The 19,960-nt window shown below is 39.8% G+C and overlaps 1 protein-coding gene and 1 long non-coding RNA gene across 2 annotated transcripts in view; one reads left to right on the top strand and one right to left on the bottom strand.

Moving 5' to 3' along the window:
* The window catches only part of gukh (GUK-holder), an 86,909-nt gene that overhangs the window by 34,393 nt on the left and 32,556 nt on the right, over positions 1 to 19,960 (bottom strand). The window lies entirely within an intron of this gene.
* On the top strand, positions 16,669 to 18,894 carry LOC122408291 (uncharacterized). Its single transcript, XR_006260422.1, has 2 exons — positions 16,669 to 17,351; positions 18,270 to 18,894. It is a non-coding gene; the product is annotated as an uncharacterized lncRNA (long non-coding RNA).

Genomic DNA, 19,960 nt, shown 5'->3' with positions numbered 1-19,960 from the left:
GTTTTTGCGTGGGTGTCATTAAAAACAATGAAATACGTACACATGCAGCTCAAGCACGAACTTACGTAACAACGTCGCGAAGAATCGACTATCGAAACACCAAAGTTTCTCGTCAATCAAATGGAATATCGCCGAAACAGGAGCCTCAGTAAATCCGAAGATCATCCGTCCTTGTTACGATTCATTCAATTTTACTGAACTCATTTAAACAGTTTTATCTAATTAATTAGATCATCGATTTTCGTTTCCGTTATATTTTGTACAGACATTTTTTACAACAGTCAAACAGTGATGGAAAATTTAACATTTTGACAGAATATCGTGATAGTCACCGAATGAAAGTAACACGCGTACACTGAGAAAAAAAAATTGTTGATTCCATAGCAATTGATGTTATTAGAAGACATTTCTTCGATTAACTGCAATGTTTTCGGAGATAATGAATCTGCAGTTTGATCTAAAACTATTTTATTGCGTTTAATCACGTTTAACTTTGTGATGGTCATTCACACCCCGTAATGCCACTTTTCGTTGTTCCAATGACTTTTTTTCTCAGTGTATCACATATTCAGACAGCATAATTTCTTTCAAGGGGAATCTTATATTTCTGCTTTTTGAATCCTACACCGAGAGACTTTTATACGAATATTTCGGATGAATTTGCTAGAAAAATTTGCTATATTTTGTAGCAGCGCTGTTCTATATCGCCATTCTATTGCATTTCATCAAAGTGCATAGTAATTTTGATGTCGGAAGCAGTTCTCTCAAATTTTACTATGTACGACAGGGAAAATTTAGGTCTGCGACGCATTCTTACATCGAACGATGTATAGATATCTGAATGTCACTCGTGTCTTTGGCGAAATGTTAAAAATTGGTGAATTGGACTGGACAAATTGCTTGAAATTTTACTATGCGCCACTGGTTAATTTTCATGTTTATACTCGCAACGCCTCATACAATTGGTAGGCGCAAGAGAATTTTGCTATGTTATTGAGCAAAATTCAGTGCGGTAAAAGGGAAAATACGAAACTATGCAATTTTGCTTTGTTGTCTCCTAAATTTTCATCAAATCATTTCATTATTTACTATGTTTTTTATCAAAATTCGCTCGGTGTTGATTTTTGATATAGTACAGCGCGTTATTTACTATGAACTGTGGTAATGGTTCCCCAAACTTTTGCATTATTTGACACACACTCTGTAGCGATTATTATTATAATATCGATGTGGTCCGACGTTACTATAAAAACTTAGTAATTTTTGCTATAAAAGTCTCTCTGTGTGATTCTTCAAAGTTCCTTCAGTTGTGCGAGCAATTCAAATTTCCTGGCGAAACTGATCAAATGGAATCGTGCAAAATTTCGTGTAATTCTCGTGACACCAAACATCGCGTTTGGTGAAGGAAAGTGCAGCAAAAGTTGAAGATTCGTCGAAAATATATGCGACGCACTGCGAGGTTGTCACGGGTCCGTCGATCCTTTGAATATGTGTGATTCCTGTCTGAATATATATGTATACTTGTAAAATGCAGTAGGAAATTACAGACGGAGACTAATAGAGACCTTTATAAGAGAATGCAGCGTGTGCAGAAACGAACTCGTGTAAAATAGCTCCGGTAGGTACACCTACAGCCAAACACGCATTATTTGCATACTTGTTGAGTTGTAGCGGGCTAAAAACAGTAGCAAAACACCCTGCCGGTGAGAAAGACGCGATGTAAATGGAACGGACTGATGAGAGCGAGTGCGAGAGGGAGAGAGAGAGCGGTGGTAAACTCCCATTTAGAAATGTGTGTCGAGCGATGGAATATTTCCGATAGGAGAGAGCGAGATAAAAGAGAACGGAAGGAGGAGCTCGAGGCGTGCGCGAGAGCGCCTCCGTAGCAATCGTGGAATCGCGATCGCATAATTTCCCGTGTTGCAGTTGTAAATTGCAAATCGTGACTGAAGATCGGAGAAGCGAATCACGCGCGCGCGCGCGCGCGAGCAAAAGTGAGGCCACCACCAAGTGCTCTCGCGCGGATTTATTAATTCCTTTGGACCGTTGGAAATTCTATCAACGTCACAGTAAACTCTTTTTTTTCTCTCGTAGTATCCTTTAGGAATACTAATTTATCAACTCGATGGAATAAGAAAAGCTTTCATTATCGAAGTGTCTTTAACAGTCAGTAGGGTTAGGAAGAATAAGAAATTGATTGAGGGCGCTTTTAATGGATGTCAAGTACATGCGAAGTCTCAGAGTGTGAAGAAACGATTGCGTGTAAGCTTTTTTTTTGAAAGCTTGACCATCTGTTTCTTCAGCAAGGAACGTTGATTAAGTTCACTCGAAAAAGTAACTTATAATAACAGCGCCACGAAAAAGTCGAGTCAGGCTCCGGAGGAAATACAGTAACCAAGAACGACGTTATTAAATGAGGAAATAGAATTAGTAGCGAGAGCCATTGCGGGTGTACCGAAGGCGAGAAAACATCGGATTCCTTGCGGAGATATGCTTGATTATTACTGCGTACTTAAATTTGATATCGGCGTATAGGCTACGCTGCAGCCACAAGCTTCGTAGACCACATTAACCAAGAAAACACACTATATACGTGCCTCTCGATTGACAGATTTCGAACGATTCTTTACTCGAACGCGGTCGTATTCCAATAGATGACAAAGTCTTGCAGATTTTTTTTCCATGCCAGTCAAATTTATCTTATTTTTCTCCGCCGCGCTAATTAATACTCACGAATCCTTCAGTTTCAGTCCTTTTTTTATTCAGATGGTAAAACGGCTGCGATAAAATGGTCGCGAAAGAGTTACGATTAATAGCGGATATTAGAGAACGTATGTTCTGAGGTGCTCTGTAACGCAGTATGTATTCATCCACAGACATACCTATATTTATTTAAAAATATAGTAACACGAAGGGCTTCGAGACTAATGAACCATGGCACCATTCGAATCGTTCTTTTGCACTTTTTCTTTTCATCAATCTCGTCCAACGGCTCGCACGAATAAGTGTTCCCACTCTCTCACTCTCCCTTGTCCCTTCTCTTTAATTTCTCTGTTAAACCTCCGTAAATGCTTGCGAGTGTGGAGTACACGCGATAGTTTATCGTCGCTGTCTCGCGATTTTATCGCGCTTCTATTCTGCACGAGTAAGTTGAGCGAAAGATCGATCGTTCGCGGGTACGACTGATCGATCCGGATTATACTATATATCATAGTCCACATGCTGCATCCATATATTGTTGAAACTTTGAGCGCTTAACTCGACCGATGTTCCATTTACGACTGATGGAAAATTGTGAATTTCAATCCTTTAGGTGTTATATTCCGATATTCGTTGAGTATTGAGCGAGTTTTGAAAAAAGCTCGTCGAAGCATTGTGAAGAAAATTTATCCATGGACGAAAAGTCTTGAGAGTTCACGACGACGAAATATACACCGCGAAATATATCGGCCGATTCATTCATTCAATGGATCCCCATGATGAGATCGAACATGACACAGCGAGCCGCTCCCGTGCCAAATAAAAGTCAATAATAAATTTGAAACGAAAGGACGTGTTTTGACTCGGCCCCAACTCGCAGCAAGTTCAAATGAGATTAGTTTATCAGGGCCAATTGTCTTGTGACAGTGGCGTGTATTCGAGAAGCCTCGATGACGTTAACAAGTTGCGTCTTCTGGCGAGCAATAATTCACTGTAGTTACGAGTATGGTATATTATTAATGCTCATTGTAGGCTGTGACATGTCCAATAAAACGTAAATCAAGCTTCCATCCGGTTTGACCATTGTCACACGCTTTCTCATCGTATGGTTTGTTCTTTACGATACCATTAACCCGGAAAGGATAAGCTTTCGTCGTGGCCGAAATGCCGAGCGATTTGGTTAAATTTTGCCAAATTTCTTCGAGATTATAAAAAACGTTGACCCACTTTTTTACAAGGCATTTATTATTTTTCTTCGTTTTTTCGACAAACTTATCAACGTAACGGAGCAGACATCGAAACGAATAAATTATTATCACCGAGTATTTTGTTCCACTTTCTGTTCCGTTTCTTAAACTACGGTAAAGTATAAAACCGATTTAAATTCGTTATTGAATATTAAAATTCATGGCAAACAAACTTGTCACGAGGAGACAAGCTGAGGCTAATACTCACACCTTGTGCAAAGCGTTTTACTTCTTTTGAGTCTGAGGCGGTATTTTCTCTTCATATTATATTTCTCGCGGGGCTTGTTTATGTTGACAGAGGAGCTTTATTTCACCATGAGAGGAGGTGGCAAGCACATCGCAGGTTTCTTCAGCAAAGGCTTTAAGAGTTCTGGTTCATGAAACATTCAAGAAGCTTCATGGTGAAGGAATTAGTTATAGTATATGTTACTTAAGGATACAAGAAAAGTTATTGTTCATTTGGGACGTGTATGTGTACACAGTGAAAAGAACTATAAACCCTTTAAATTTGACACAACATTTTTCACCAGGGTGTTTCTTGCCCTCACAAATTGAACGGTAGTTTTTTCGTATGCTGAATATTTCTCCATATTTTAAATCTCATTGAGCAACTTAAAATCTCGAATCCACAATCTTCGTAAATAATATACTCGCGAATGGATATTCGAATGTTTTCCTCGAATGGTTATGCCTGGAAATTGCATGTTCAACTGACTCGATAATTCAATTGAAACAATCTTCGATTAAGGTGCAAGGTAATTTACTATTCTCGATCACTGATGGAGTTAACCCCTTCATTTTATTTTCATCGAGTATTTACCATGCACACGTTTACGAATATGAGACTTATACGCAGTTATACATTAATTCACCTGTACCGAAATAGTGCACGTACCTGCGTACATGTAAATGTCAACATAGATTGCTCAAGCAAGAGTGTCGAGTGAAATACACCAGAGAATATATCTAATCGCGTCACGGTCCGCTGCGGATTATTCATGGGAGACACCGGCGACCCTACTCCGTCCTGTCCATGCAAAGGTATAAACGCCCTGATTTGGTTGATCGGCACAATCTCTACGACGGTAGAATCTCAGGACATGCAACCATTCCCAAAAAATTCAGGTTAATAAATTTTCGATCTTTCTCATCGGCCTTGTAGTTTCTCGCACGTTTACGACGAGGGGCAAAACTGCAAGAAAGTTCGCTTGCAAATGAGACTATAGGAGCACTCAAAGAGGCGGCAGCCTCTATAACAATGGATCTGACTATATATTATCGAGTTAATGCAAAGATGTTGCACGAGAGACGTGCGCCCTCGTACATACGTGGGAGAAAAGTCTCATTAGCGATTCTCGAAGAAGCCTCATATCGACACGCATTATACACAACCAGAGTTTGTTTTATATGTATATATCTGTATGTGCAAATATCGCGCGTGCTATACCGGATACGTGAGTATCGTTGATTTGCCCGGGGATAAGACACGCCGAGAGAGATAGAATCGAGCGAACGAGTATGTATACTCACGATGGATGGACAGACAGACAGAACGTCGCATGACAATTACAATGAATCATCCGAGATACGCGTCGCGAAATGTTCGTACGCAAGCATGTGAGATGTTACAGAGCGCTTCAGAATTCGGAGGCACCAAATATTGCGATGGTGATATTACAGTTTCGCTCCATTCATCAGAAACTTTCGAACACATAGAAATACGAATTAGAAAATTCCGAAGGTTCGTTAGGGCGAGCTTTGGAAATTCGTTTCACTGCCGGAATGTGAGCTTATTTTTTGCCACCGCGTTGAATCTCCGAAAACATTTTTTTCATCAAATGATTCGTTGTCACCCAACAACTAAGCGCTTTCACTTGCACGGTAAAATCATTAGTTTTTCAAATAAAATCCAGGACTCGCTTCGAGGAATACGACTGCGCTTTGACGCGGTGTTTGAACCTCAAGTTGCACGACCGAATTACACGTGACGTAGTTCTGAAAAAGCCTGTAACGTTTGTATAAGCATACACATATGCGTGCGTACTGGAGATGGGCGAAAATACGCTTATGCCGTAAGCCGAACGTGCCCCGGTCTATCTGCCCCGTAAATCATCCCCCGCGCGCTCGCTGGCTCGCTCGCGCGCGCGCAATCCCCATCGTTCTCTGTGAATAAATGATAGTCTTTACGATCCCGGCTTGAGAGCGTACGAGGGCACAACTCTGGTGAACAGAACTCTCGCGCCCGTCGAAGCTTAGATACCTCTGCGGGAAGGTACCCAAAGGCTTTCCATAAACCAGTCACGTCTTCTTCGAGAATCCGCAACTCTCCGCACCGCCGCGCCATTACGCACACATTCCCACATTTAAATGTCGTGGAGATGTATATATAAATATGCAAGGATACTCGAATCCCCAGGATCTGCGAATTTTGAGTAATTCGACACTTTGACACTGCTCGATGAATCACGAATGAAGGAGAATAAAAGTAATCGATTAAGCCATCGCATTACTGACCATCATTCATTGAACCGCACCGTTTGCACACTACTTTGCGATTAACGCGATTGCTGCTTTTCGTTTCGTTAAAATTCCAGCACAACCTCGAGGCATTTTACATTTGCGGCTTGATTTATTTTGCTGAAATTCTTCGTCTGAGAATCCACATGATTCGCTGTTTCTCCTCTCTATACTTTCGCGTACGTATATAGACGAGGATACTTCGGGAGGAAGTAATTCTGAAACGAAACGCAGAAAACACAATTCTGTTGTGGGCGCTAAAAATTTTCTGTGTCCTATTAAAATTCTGTCATACGTTAAAACGTCTTATATAAAGATATTGTTTACAATAAATCATAAAAAATATTCCACTGAAGAAATAACGATGAAAATCAGCCAGAATCAGGACTTTCTGCTGTTGGGATTTACTTTTCTCTTCCGCTTTGTCCCCTTTCTTCTCTCTCACTTTTTCGTCCGGATAAAAACATCGTATTTCAAGTGTATTTCTCGAAGGGGTCGCCGAATTCGTTTCATCGAGAGTCTTCGCGTGAGAAACGGAATTCGTTGGGAGTTTCTCGTTCAGCTTCTAAATACAGAACGTAGCAGTTAAAGCGACACACGGTGTTATGACAGTGTACAAAAGGGACAAGAAATGTGGGCACGCGTTTCTGATAGATTCTCATCTCCCGAAAGAGCTCGCGTCTCCCAAGTCCCTCGACCCGGTAGAAGGCATAACTTAATCTCTCCCCAGGCTCTTACGTGAGACGCAAACGTGTGTATGCGTACAGGGGCAATAATGAGGGATATGGGAACGGGTGGTTTCAATTTCGGTCTGTCAACGAATGTATTATCGTAATTTCCGTTTCCAATTACTGATTGGTAACGTAGAAAGTTCCTGGGAATTAATTCACAATTCGTTGGTAGGATTTGGCAAGTCAGCGAATACGTTATTGCACTGACTTTAGAGCACTCGATAATATTAATCACCGTCTTAGTTTTTCATAATGTGCACTTGACAGTTTTATATCGCGTGCACTGAGAAAAAAATTTGGTTGAAACACTTGAAAAATGTTCAATTTAATTAAAATGTTTAGTCCCATACGCACGACAAAATATTCGTTGAATTTCACAAAATATTTAGGTAACGATTCAAATAGATAGCGATTTGGATTAACAAAATTAAGTGTTGTGTGACGATATTTAGGGTTACTCAAACGTCATATTTTATTGTTACGAAAATAATTGTATATGAAATCTCCGTAGACTGTGTTGTGATAAGAAAACCGTCAAGAATTAATAAAATTGAACGCTCTATTATTCGAGGAGGAAAATATAAAGATTGGAGTCTTATAGGCGTACGGGTGGTGCTCCGTTGACGCGAATCCGACCCATCCGTAGTAGTCCTTTGGCTGATTTCTGCCACACTAGAAATCATACTAAGCTATGCCGTTACGATGTATTCATTAGGATGAAAAAAAAACTATTTATTCCAACAAAAATTTTGTTTCGTACTTACAAAAAATAATAGTTATTCAGAAAAAAACCATTGACAAATTAATGGAACTATTATCAATGCTAGAAAATTCATATGGATCAATTATTATCTTTTTAATTTAATAATTTTTCAGCACGTTTAGTTTCCGGATTTCAAAATGATGTAGATGTATATACTTTTTAGAGTATTATCAATAAATTCAAGTAACAAAAATAACTATTTGTTCCAACAAGAATTTCGTTTCGTGATCACGTATCAAAAAGACAATTTCAAACTGTTTTATACCCAGGCAATAGAAAATTCATTTATACGGTACACTTCTGTAGACTATTCATTTATTTGATTATCAATAACGTTTAGTTAATGCATCCGAAAACTAGAAATACATACAAAAAAGTTTTTCGTATACCAACAATTGAAATAAAGAAGTGGTTAGTTGAGAAATAAGCAAATCTGTTTAACTAAATTATACATAAAATATACTGAACTTTTTTTCGAGATAGAAATTTCTATAGACAAAATTGATTTGATTCGTCTTTGATAATATTTTGTTAAGCTGTATCAAAATTATTCGGTAAAAGATTCGGTTTCACTCGTTTAGTTAATTCACATAAACAAAAATTAAGTGATTCAGATAAATTACTTATTTATCGCAAGCGGATGTTAGTTAGATCAGGCAACAAAAATATCAAAATATCAACTAAAGACATTTAGTCGTTGGATCGATTTTTTTCTCAGTGTGGCATTCGTTTCTTACATTCGTGACAACCTGTAAGTAGTTCAAATATGTAGGAAATCTAAAGAACTCATTGGTTACACAAATTTAATGACGATGCTGAGTTTTCCAGAGAAGCGCGAGTCCTGCTGAACTCACAGACGCTGGAATACGACTGTTTTTTCTTTCTTTACATACAAGTTTTCATTGAATGTAAAATATTCAATCTAATGACTGCGTACACTTCAAAGTGTACTCGCCGTTTACCCGATGAATCTTGACACTCCGTTAGGGCGCTGTTACTCCGTCACAATATTTGGTCAAACATCAATTTTCTTGTCTCTCTCGTGGGCGGCTATAGCGATACAACAAAAATATGATATGTGACGACGACGACACGAACGTGACAGGGATGAAAAATGATAGATTAATACTCGAAACTTAGTGGGTTTCTTGTGAGATTCTCGCTTCTTGAAATGTTGTTCTACAAATGTTTTTTTTTTTTTTATTCGACTATGTGACGATCTACGTGTACGTTTCACGTATAACCATACGTTCGTGTGACCACGCATACGAAGAAGACCCGTTACTCAAGTCCGGTTTTCTGGGGAGAGCCTCAAAACGATAACGAGAAGAGATCTTCGTCGTCCTCATCGCTGACTACAACGACGCCGCTGTGTCGTTGTCTGGGTATCTGTGAGGCAACGATCAGGCATAATATCATTCATAAGTCGGTCACACATGAGAGAACGAGAGGTTGGAGGGAGAACGTTAAATACTCGTATACGAAAGACTCTTAGCCGTGTATTTGATGCCCTCCGAACCGCCATTCCATGACTGTATCGACGTTAACCGATGTGCATGTATGTGTCTCTGCTGCGATTGTGAGAATCTGTGAGCCAGTTCACTCGATACGTGCCGACACGTGGGCGCAGATGGGGCCTCGGGCCTGTTTGCCCACACGCTTGTAATTTTCCTGTGTACATGTTCGATATACGTCCATCTATGGGAAACGTGTAATATTTGCTCACTGGCTTCAGTCCTTAAATAAAAGCCCTCCGATTCTGACGCCTTAAATATCTACCGAATAAAGAAAAACCATAATTCTTCGTATATACGCAAAGACCTGTTCCATTTATAGAAACAATGTAAAACGACGTTCTGTCAGAAGATAAGCCACGAACAGGAGAAAAATACGAAGGAATTTGCCCTGTTTTCGGATTACTTTTCTTCTTATCGGACCGTGACCCACATCACTCCAGATCATTCAACTTTGTTATCGATCAAGATCGACGAAGATACATTATTCACTTCACTTAACATCCACGAACGCCGATACAATTTCCATAAATTTATCCAATAACTCAGAAACTAGACTCAATATATCGGTGCAAGCACCCACGTCACTTCTCTTCCCACCGCAACTCTACGTTCCTCGGTTAGTCTTTGCTTTCTTGCTTCGCATGTATACCATGCCACAGTCCCATGGAAAATCTATCGAGCCTCTAGGTACGCGGATGGTAGACGTTATTCGGCTGAGATTGACGGAAATTCCCAGACTCTGGCCGAGTTGCATGCAGCACTTGGGTTCAACGGCATCGAGACTTGAAGTTAGGCGGCATGGATCCGCTGGAGAAACTCCAATCGCGGTCCTGTCAGCCTCCCACCGGAGTCTCGACTAAGCATCAGCTGTCGATATAGAATAATCACGTGTCCCTGCTTGCCCTCCTACGCGCATGGGGACTCCGGAAGTCAGGGAAAGACGGATTCAGGATAGAAATAACGAACAGTTTGTAATAAGAGGGTAGGAGAATTTGAATTTGTATACAAGTTCGAAGTAGCGATCGATCGAGGTTCGAGTACATGGAACTTTTTCTCAGGGCACATCATTTTTGTGGCTCGACATTACTGCATTTTGGAATAGCTTCACAGTACTTTACGGCCCATTTTACCCCGTGGTTGCAAGGATCCACGTTCATTCGGATCTCTGCTCCATATCCTTGTTTCCGGTTTGAAGAACTTTCATGAATAGAGAATTTTCGAAAATTACTCGACGAACATGACCACTGAACGAGGCAGGGAACGAAGGCGAGTTGTTTAATCAAATCTGTGTTCGGTGAACGAACGTGGTCTGTCAACGGCTCGTCCGATGACAAGAGAAATCCATGTCGGTTTATTTTGGTCCATTTTTATAACGCTTTCCTTCCTGATATTCAAATTCATTTGTATGCAACAGCAACGCTCGATCGTCCTCAACGGATAAATTACTTTTACGATTTCCTCTTTGCGAATCGTTATTTTTGTGAAATGAAGGTCGAAGCAGAAAATCGAACCGTGCGGAAGAGGATGTAGCTGCTCAGTTTCCCGCTTTCGTACGTGTCGCTCGTTTTATGTTCTTCGTTCTCACACATTGGAGCAAAACAGGAACGAAAAGCATTGTTGCGCACAGACGAACGAGCAAAGTACAAAACACTTTTTACGTGTGTTACACTACTAAAAAAGGCACAAGGCACGTACACTGTCCCGCATCGAATAGTCCTGCGTACACCGTGTATGAAATGGTACAGAATAGGTGAAAAAAATAAACAGAGAGAACAAAAAATACCGTGACGCGGTGAACTGAAGCGACGAGGCGGAAGCCAGAACGCTTCGGCTTTTAACTAGTGTGTTTCGTTGGGATTTTTTTCTGCTCATCCGGTTTCTCATTCTGTCAAGCGAGAGAAAACAGTGTATCCATGGGCGCGGATGAATTTTGCTCAGACACTCCAATCCCACATGTTATCACGATATTTTTTTTATGTATATGCAGAGAAGCATATACAAAGTAACTCTGGATAATTTGGTGGCATCTTCTCACCCTTTGATTCCTCGGAGACCGTCTTCAGAAAAATCCGTTCCTATGACGCTTTTGTACCTGACAGAGTGGGAGGCGTGATGACGACGGATCTGAGTTTTCTTCAAATTCACATGTATGTAGCAGGAAATTTCAATTCGGTTGTAAAAAAAAGTGATCGGCTTACCCTCGCGTTTCGCGTCTCCGTCATCGACGAATATTACAAACCTTACAAAAAAGAACGTACGCTCGAAACGTGAGAATGCTTTCGTGACGGCTCCTCACATTTCTTTTCGCTGAAGGAGAAAAAACAGAGAATTCTTTGAAGAAGCGAGCACGTTAGACGTTTGAAAAAAATTCCTCCGTCACGTGTCCTCGATTTACACACTCGGAATTGTACTGTTACATGGCTCGAAGGAAGCCCCGCTTCCTTGTACCAAGAGACGACCAACCCTTCGACACCAGATCTTTCCTTGACTTTCAACCCTTTAAGGCTTCGTTCGCCGTATCTCTTTCTACTTCTCTTACTTTTTTCTTTTCTTTCTTAAATAAACTAACTGCCGTGTGGAAAACCCAATTCTCAAGCACCTTGAGGAACCACCAGCAGGAGTTATTGAATTAGTTTCAACGCGATGTAACCAACAACGAAAATATTCTGCAATTTAAAATGCAATTTTTTATTTAGAAGTCTAACAAAAACGACGACAGAAAGTTCATTTTTCATCTTCCCTTTACTCGATTTTCAACGAAATCTGCTTTTTTTCGAACGTCCTGTAAATCATTTTCATTTTCTGTAATCCTTCGCAAGTTCAGTCAAAAACAGGCTGGATTTCTTTTAGACATTTTCGAGGATTACCTGTCATTGTGATACTTTTATAGAAAACACGATGATAATTTCAGAGCCCTAATCTGACGTAAATTCTACACCGAGACATCAGCAAATACGTGCAGCGTCCATAGCGGAACTGATCACAATCTCGAAAAAGAGGCAACAGAACTGCAACACTCTAAATCCAAGTGTGTTATTGCTAACACACATTAAGTGTGTTCTGTACTTAGCGCCATAAGGAAACTATAGATTTTTAACACACCATAAAACGTGTAAAAAGTGACCACAAGAAATCTACAATTTGCTTACGGCATTAAGTACAGAACACACTTTACGTGTGTTGGCAATAATAACACACTTGGATTTACAGTGAATTCGTTACTCAAAAACCATGGATAATAAATCAGAAAATAAAATTGGCGTTTTCAGTAAGTTTTCGGTCCTAGTACGACACCTGAGAAATATGGTCCGAGGGCAATTTTTAGCGGATTTTTCTGCGTACGGGAAATCAATCCCTTAACGAAGCAAACTTCGCAATTCAATAAGTTCTCGGATACATTTAAATGGTACGTAGCATCCTTTCATACGTAGCATTCATTCATATATACACGCGTTTATACAAATATAGGTATACACATGCATAAGTTTATTTGGATCAGGGACGAACAAATGCGGCCGACAATTATTTTTATGGTGACAGTGCTCACATTAGTCGCTTCTCATCTCGACTGACACCGCTTGACCCCCACGCTTACATTCTCAATTTCGAAACTTAACCTTTTTAACGAGGTCCCACGAGAGGCAATGCCACTTTGGCCAATCGTTTAATTAATTCTGTCGGTCTTGCATCCGCGTCACTTTCTCCCAATTAAGGAGGATATCTCGTTTTATACGTTACACACCCTGCTTTATTCTCTTTATATTCACGTAGACTCGAGATGTGGATAAAACAAAAAAGTAACATATTCTCAACGTCTGACTTCAAGGACAAGGCTCATAATTGTCTACAAATACTTGCAAATTGTGTCCTTTTGTTCAGACTCTTTTTGTCATCGTTCGTTTATTCGTTTTTACTGTTAAGGGTCAAAAGTTCAAGTACTAAACTTCTTGCCGGAACGAGATTGTCTCGAGAAAATGATGGAATTGATTTGTTTTATGCAGAATTAGTTCTTAGGCGAAAATACACAATGAACCCGCGTCCGCTTACTGTGGAAAAAGTTAGAGATCAAATTGTTTGTGTTGTATTAACGGTATTCTTCCATCAACATGAATTGCTATTGGATCAACAATTTCATTTTTCTCGGTGGACCGGTACAGAAAAATGTTAATAATCGAGTCCGTTGAATGAATTTTGAAACGCGTTGCCAAGGAGGCTTTGCTTCGTAGCCTGTAACGCTTTCGAATTAGCGACTTTCAAGAGGTTGGGGCGAGAGAGGATTGGAGCACCCAATTCGATTATCGAAGCTGGAACCAATTTCTTCCCCGTATTTTGTCAGGATCCGTCTATACAAGTATATACAAAGATCTTTATGTGTGTACGTGTAACGAGATCGAGAATGGTATAGGATTGGATACGAGTGTCGCACGAAACAACGCTTACTATGTACATATAGTTTACGTAGGCCTTCGGGGTGAATAGCCCATCGCCATCTCTCGTCGTGAATTTTCCTTTTCTCTCTCGCTCGAACCTCCTCGTAAAACCGAAGAATTTCACTGCAACGTCTCACCGCACGTACTCTCCAAACGAATTCAACGTATGTGCACACATACATGGGATTCTTCAAGTACGATTCGATAGTTTTTAGTATGATTAACTTGGGGGAGAAACTTTCGTCGAAAAGGAAGCTTGAACGTTAGATTTTTTAAAAATGTGCCATGTCCAGGGATTATTTTTTCTATAAAAGTTCTTCAAAGATCTACAGAAAGAATATGATAATAATAAAAATGATGATGCTCAGTTTTATAGCCCATATCGTTGAAGCTTCGTCAAGATGGTCTTGGCAAAAAATGAGAGCAAGAAGCTTTATAGAATTGAAGCAACGCTTTTAGCAGCCTGGAAACGTCCTCTGCTCATGTTAATTTTCCATCACTATTTTTTTGTGGAAAAGCCTTAAACTGAAATAGAACTCCCTGTACACACGAGTTCAGAGACTGCAGACGAGAAGACTGCATCATCAGCGAGACACGTTAGAGTATAGCTTTGTGTGTATATATACATCGTAGGACGAAAATACATCGGGACGATTTCTGTCATGGTCACAAACGGCAGAGTCACGGCCAGCCCTGCACGCGAGATGCGCTTTTCGTGTACAAAATTCTCGTGCTTGTATGCACCGTACTTGTGGCTGATGAGTGCAGACCACTTGAAGCTAGAAATAGTTCATTGAAAGCACAAAGCCATGCGGCTTGATTTAAAACTGTGAATATTTCATGTACACATGGGCGTTTCACAATCCAATTTTAAAAATGCGGATCGAACCATTGTGAATTTTTTAAATAAAAACAAAAAATAAGATACTGAATGATTCCAATGTTAAAAATTTAGTTGAACCTTTTGACTTGCAATGAATCAGTCATGCAGATTCAAGCGCTTTCGAAAAATTATTTCATATTGAGACTCGCCGGATTTTGCCAAATTGGCATTGAATTACTTCCGGAGGCATTTTACGACTCGCTTATTTCGTGTTCTTATAAAAATGTTTATCGATCTGCCAACTCTGAACGTTTGATATTAAAGGCAGACGAATGAACAAGTGAACAATTTTCATCGAGCCAATTTCTTGGAAAATTGAATTCTCTCTGATGCCAAGAGTCTTATTATTGTGCCGGGGGCGTCGGGTGCTCGCTCAGGAAAAGGAAAAGTTCGAAAGTAACGACGGAGCGAATTTTTGTTATACGTGCCAAGAATTAGCATAACTCTTCAAGAATATATACATTTAAAAACTTACACGTGTATATAAAAACTATGTGTATATAGAGCCCAAAACATTTTTGATGTTGACTTTCCGTCGTGACACTTTTAAAGAGGTTTATTATGATATAAGGGAAATACTGCATCACCCCTTTTCTCTATGAACTTCAAAACTTCTTGCTCAGGTGCCAACTTCGCCAATTCATTCGTGGTGTGCATAAACAGAGCACTAGCAATTAATATCTGGCCCGGTTGCCTAACGTTTAGACTGAAAAAAAACGAACGAGACGTCAGAGAATGCTGACTGATTTTGTCTTTAGTTTGGCGGTCGAATTTTTTCGTGAGAAACTTCGGAAAAAGTCTTTCAGTAATCAAGTAGAGGATTTGTTTTTCGACGAAATACAGAAGAGAGTATCTTGCTTAGGTGCTGGTTACGGCTTACGAGGGTTCCGAGTTTCCAGACTCTGTCTAGATTTCAAGAACGACAGAAAGGGAAAGAGAAAGAGAGAGAGAGAGAGAGGGAGGTCGGATGTGAGAGTCATAAAATTGGGGGTGGATCGTAAGTGCTTTCTCACTGCACCAGAGACTCGACGATAATTCCATAGATAGACACGTAGGAGAGAGTGGGGCAATGCGGAACATCCCCTCCAAAATATAGAATGATATTAATCCATGTTGGAAAATTGCAAAGTTTCGTCCTTCGATTTAGGACGTGCTGCAAAAATTTCATATTCAATTGAAAAAAAAATTGTTTTTTATTATTTTTTATTAAATTAAATTTAATGAATGTTAAATTGATTGAATTTGAATGTTTAATTGAATTATTAAATTAATGAATATTAAATTTTTGTCATCTCATTCAAGATAACTTTCCTGTTTTTATAGATACACGCCTGAAAGCGAGGAAAATTACAATTTTTTTGTTTTTTTTTTTTATAACACCAATGAACACAAGTGATTGTGAGTTGAATGATGAAGTTTCCAAGGGAAAAAAATTGCCACTCTTTTGCGGGCGGGTTTACTCGGCTGTTCCACTTTGCCCCATTCTCCTCTGCATATATAACTACAAACACTCCATATTGACTGCCGTCATAGGACTAAGCCTCAAGATTAAACACGTTAGCTCACGGAAATTGAGCCGTTTTGTAAGTTTCCAGTACGTATTTCAGCAAAGTCAGCACCTGTTGTCATTCTTGATCGATACTTCAGATTCTCGTATATTCCCATTATTCCGAAGTTCATTTAATTACTCGCTACAGAAAGCTCTCTCGACCTCCGTGACTCGTAATACTTGAAATCGTGAATTTAGCTTTTTATTTATTTTCCTGAAATGGGCCCGATAAAAAGACGGAAAGTTTTTTCATACTCGTTCTCGGATGTTGATCTTGATCCATTTTGTTTACGAACTTCGTTGCTGCAAAAATTTCAATAAATATATTGCGTTGTGAGTAGTACATAAATTAAATTTGTTTTCCGTCGAATGTTTCCTGCTTGCATCCATAAAGAGTTTCAGCTCCTCCACGAGAGCTCGAATTTTTCAATAGGATTTTTCTTTTATTCGATCGCGTTTTCTCATATTTTAGTTGAGTGTATTTCCTGTGATTCCGCATAGAATGCATTCGTACGAAATGAGTGAACTTTTTCAGCTTGCAAAATATACGAGGAAAGACCAGTGTGCAGTGTGATCAGCGTGCAAATAGGTAATATGTACGTGCCTATTCCGTCATGTTTATTCCATCACGAGAGAGATTAGATTATTGGTTATCCCGCAACGTTATCGAAAGATATCGAAGAGAAAAAAATGGGCTCTGTTGCCAGATCGACTGATGGGTGTGTTCCTTGCCTCCGTCACGTTCTTGCTCGTTCCAGACTTTTTTTTAAAACGAAAACGAGCTTTCCAGAATTCAGAAAAGATCAATCTGCCCGCATATATTGCTTTTTTTCACAGTCTAATATTTACCCATAAATAGAGACGCTTTCGAGGAGGATAAAGTGAAAAGAAGCCTTCGTCAAAGGCAGGCCGAATATACGCCATAAGATTTCTAACTCAATAAGTGCAACGCGGCGACGGCTCGAATGATATCCTCACCAAGATCTAGATGGCTATATAGTGCAGTTTGCCACGGTGAGTGCTTTTTTCGTTGTTTTTTATTTCATTATCAATTTTCCTCCTCGTGGTATTCGCCTATCATGCAGCATTTAGGTATCATTATCTTTCACTGCATGCATGGAAATATATGTAATGGAGATAAACGCTCCGTTCAGTATATTAAACAGAAGTTCGTGTCGATATCGTGCTAGCATCCAATAAATGCAGATGCCTGGGAATGGTTTATCCAGCAAGCTTCGAGCATGCGTATACAAATTTCAAACATTTGTCTGCTCTCGGACTTTTGGAGAGTTTCTTAGAGGGACTCCTCTGCGAAGCGGTCATAAGGAAGTCGCCATATGCAGAGCCATCGCGAAAGTATTTTTGACCACGCAAAGAACGTTTCGGTGGACATGTCACTGGACTGCTTCGTACTACATGTAAACATAGCTATTTTTTGTACGGAGATCTTCTCGGATGAAAAGATTGTTAAACCCCTGTTAATCCGTTCTCCTTTGCTTTCTAATTGCCATAATTTTTTTTTGTCAAGGCAAAACATCCTTAATCTTTTGTTTCCAAAGTATTGAAGCAAAGACTTGCAGAATTTTTATTATGTTTTTGTTTCATAACTACTCACTCGGAAAAATTGATGAAGCGGTCTGGTACGTGAAGAAATACAAGAAAACGTCGATCGTCTCATTAATTGCTACAACGAATTTATACACACGCAATCGAGCGGAGTAGCTTTTTCTTTTCGGATTTTCGCTTTGTCTCCGTCAGCACTCCGAGAAACTGTTGTATTTTTTTTGGAAACTCGTTGAACGGCGCCAGGTCTCCGATTTCTCAATGTCCGTTTGTCTCCCGTTCTCAGCTATTTTTCTCTATTTCGCTTTCTCTGTCTCCCTCGAGAATTTCTTGGCACGCTATCATAAGAGCTGTATACTTTACTCACAGGCAGTGTGCTCACGAAGTGCTGCTACAAATTACGGGGCATAACGGTGTCGCTAATTAAAGCACCGTCGCGGGAATGGCTCAGTGCTAAATGCGAGAAGCAAGAGGAAGAGCAGGGAGAGAGAGAGAGAAGGACCTGGGCACGAGCTACCGAAGCGTCGCTTTCCAAAGGAAATTTCTTTGCCAACGCTGCGCCGATGAATTTTTCGTCTCTGCATCACCGAAAGAAATGTTACTCCACCGTTGGAACATTCATGTACAACCGACTATAAATTCTTCACTGACGTTCGCGCGGATTACGTGGCTCGTATATAGAAACGAAAAGATGGCTAGAGGCGGAAATAGTGGGAGAAAAAGAGACGAGATTCGGTGAAGCTACGCAGTCACTCGGCAATGCATCTCTCTAGACGTTATATAAATACGACTATCCAATCTAAAGGCAGTTGGAAAGTGCAGTCCCATCGTCTGCCATCCTTCACTTTCATATTTGCGTCCAGGATGAGTTTAGCAACATGCGCCCAAGGATCAATTGCTTGCGAACGTAAAGTTGTAAGCCGCAATTCTTATCAGGAAATGGAAAATAAATGTCAGAAAGGTCTGGGGTTTACAATGCCAGACCCATAAATCATTCGGATTACCTCTCTTCTGCCTCAGTTTCTGCGTGTGCACAAGATGTGTGCACGTACGAATCATTAGGAAATTTTTGAAAGCTTCAGAAACGTGAGAACCAAACATCAAACTCTTGTCGTATCTTCAGCGAGAAATCACTCAAATTTTGTTGAATTTAACGAATATCCAATTTATATTTGAGCATGTGTACTGGAAGTTGAATTGGTCACAGCGTTTTCAGTTTTACTGCGCCTCCACAAAGTGCTCCAACTAACATTGCCATGCCAGTTTTGGCTCCACATCAGTTTTCCCAATACTCAAAAGTCTGTTTAGTCTCAAGAGGAGGACACACTTCTCGTGTCTGTTTGAACCTGACCCAAATTTGACACTTGAACGGAGAGAGACACAGTAGGAGAATCTGGACATTATAAAATTTTAAGTAAAATGAGACTTCACTAACTTTTGATGTCCCAAACTTTCTCTTCTTCTTTTTCTTTATTCTCGATCCTCCCATGAGCCACGTTGGTGGTCAACGTTCTCTATCTTTTTTTTTCAACGTTTACCCACACATGTAGTCAAACCTGGACCCAGTCATTGCTTTCGTCACCACAACAACGGGCACTTGAATGGCGACAAGGAAAATCGGCTCCACTGGAGTTACACATCCAGATCTTCACGAAAAATGTTGTTAATACGTATGACGTGCCACACAAAAATTGACAAGATTTCACTGTTTCGTCAACAAGAATCTACGTATTTATATAAATATACAACTTTACTCAAATATTACCCCAACGAGCATATAAGAGATTGAAGTATTTTTTATTCGAATATATTTTCAACTTTGTGATTCAATAACTTTTTTCTATCTAAATATTTTTCATAGTCAAATTCATCATCATACAGAATTCCGAGCTCCTAATAGTGTTATGATAAAATGGATACTATACTTTTAATATGGCGTGAATCATTTTGCCGTGTGTGAACTGATTATTTACTGTCTCAATAAAAATGGTGCATGGGCACTTCTTTGACTTGATACGATGAGGCTGGTTGGTTGGTTTCGTACACAAATTCATTGACTT

This window comes from Venturia canescens, chromosome 1 (genome assembly GCF_019457755.1).
Source record: "Venturia canescens isolate UGA chromosome 1, ASM1945775v1, whole genome shotgun sequence".
Taxonomy (NCBI): domain Eukaryota; kingdom Metazoa; phylum Arthropoda; class Insecta; order Hymenoptera; family Ichneumonidae; genus Venturia; species Venturia canescens.
Note: the sequence above shows the minus strand (reverse complement) of the source record. Positions and strands in the feature narration are given on the sequence as shown.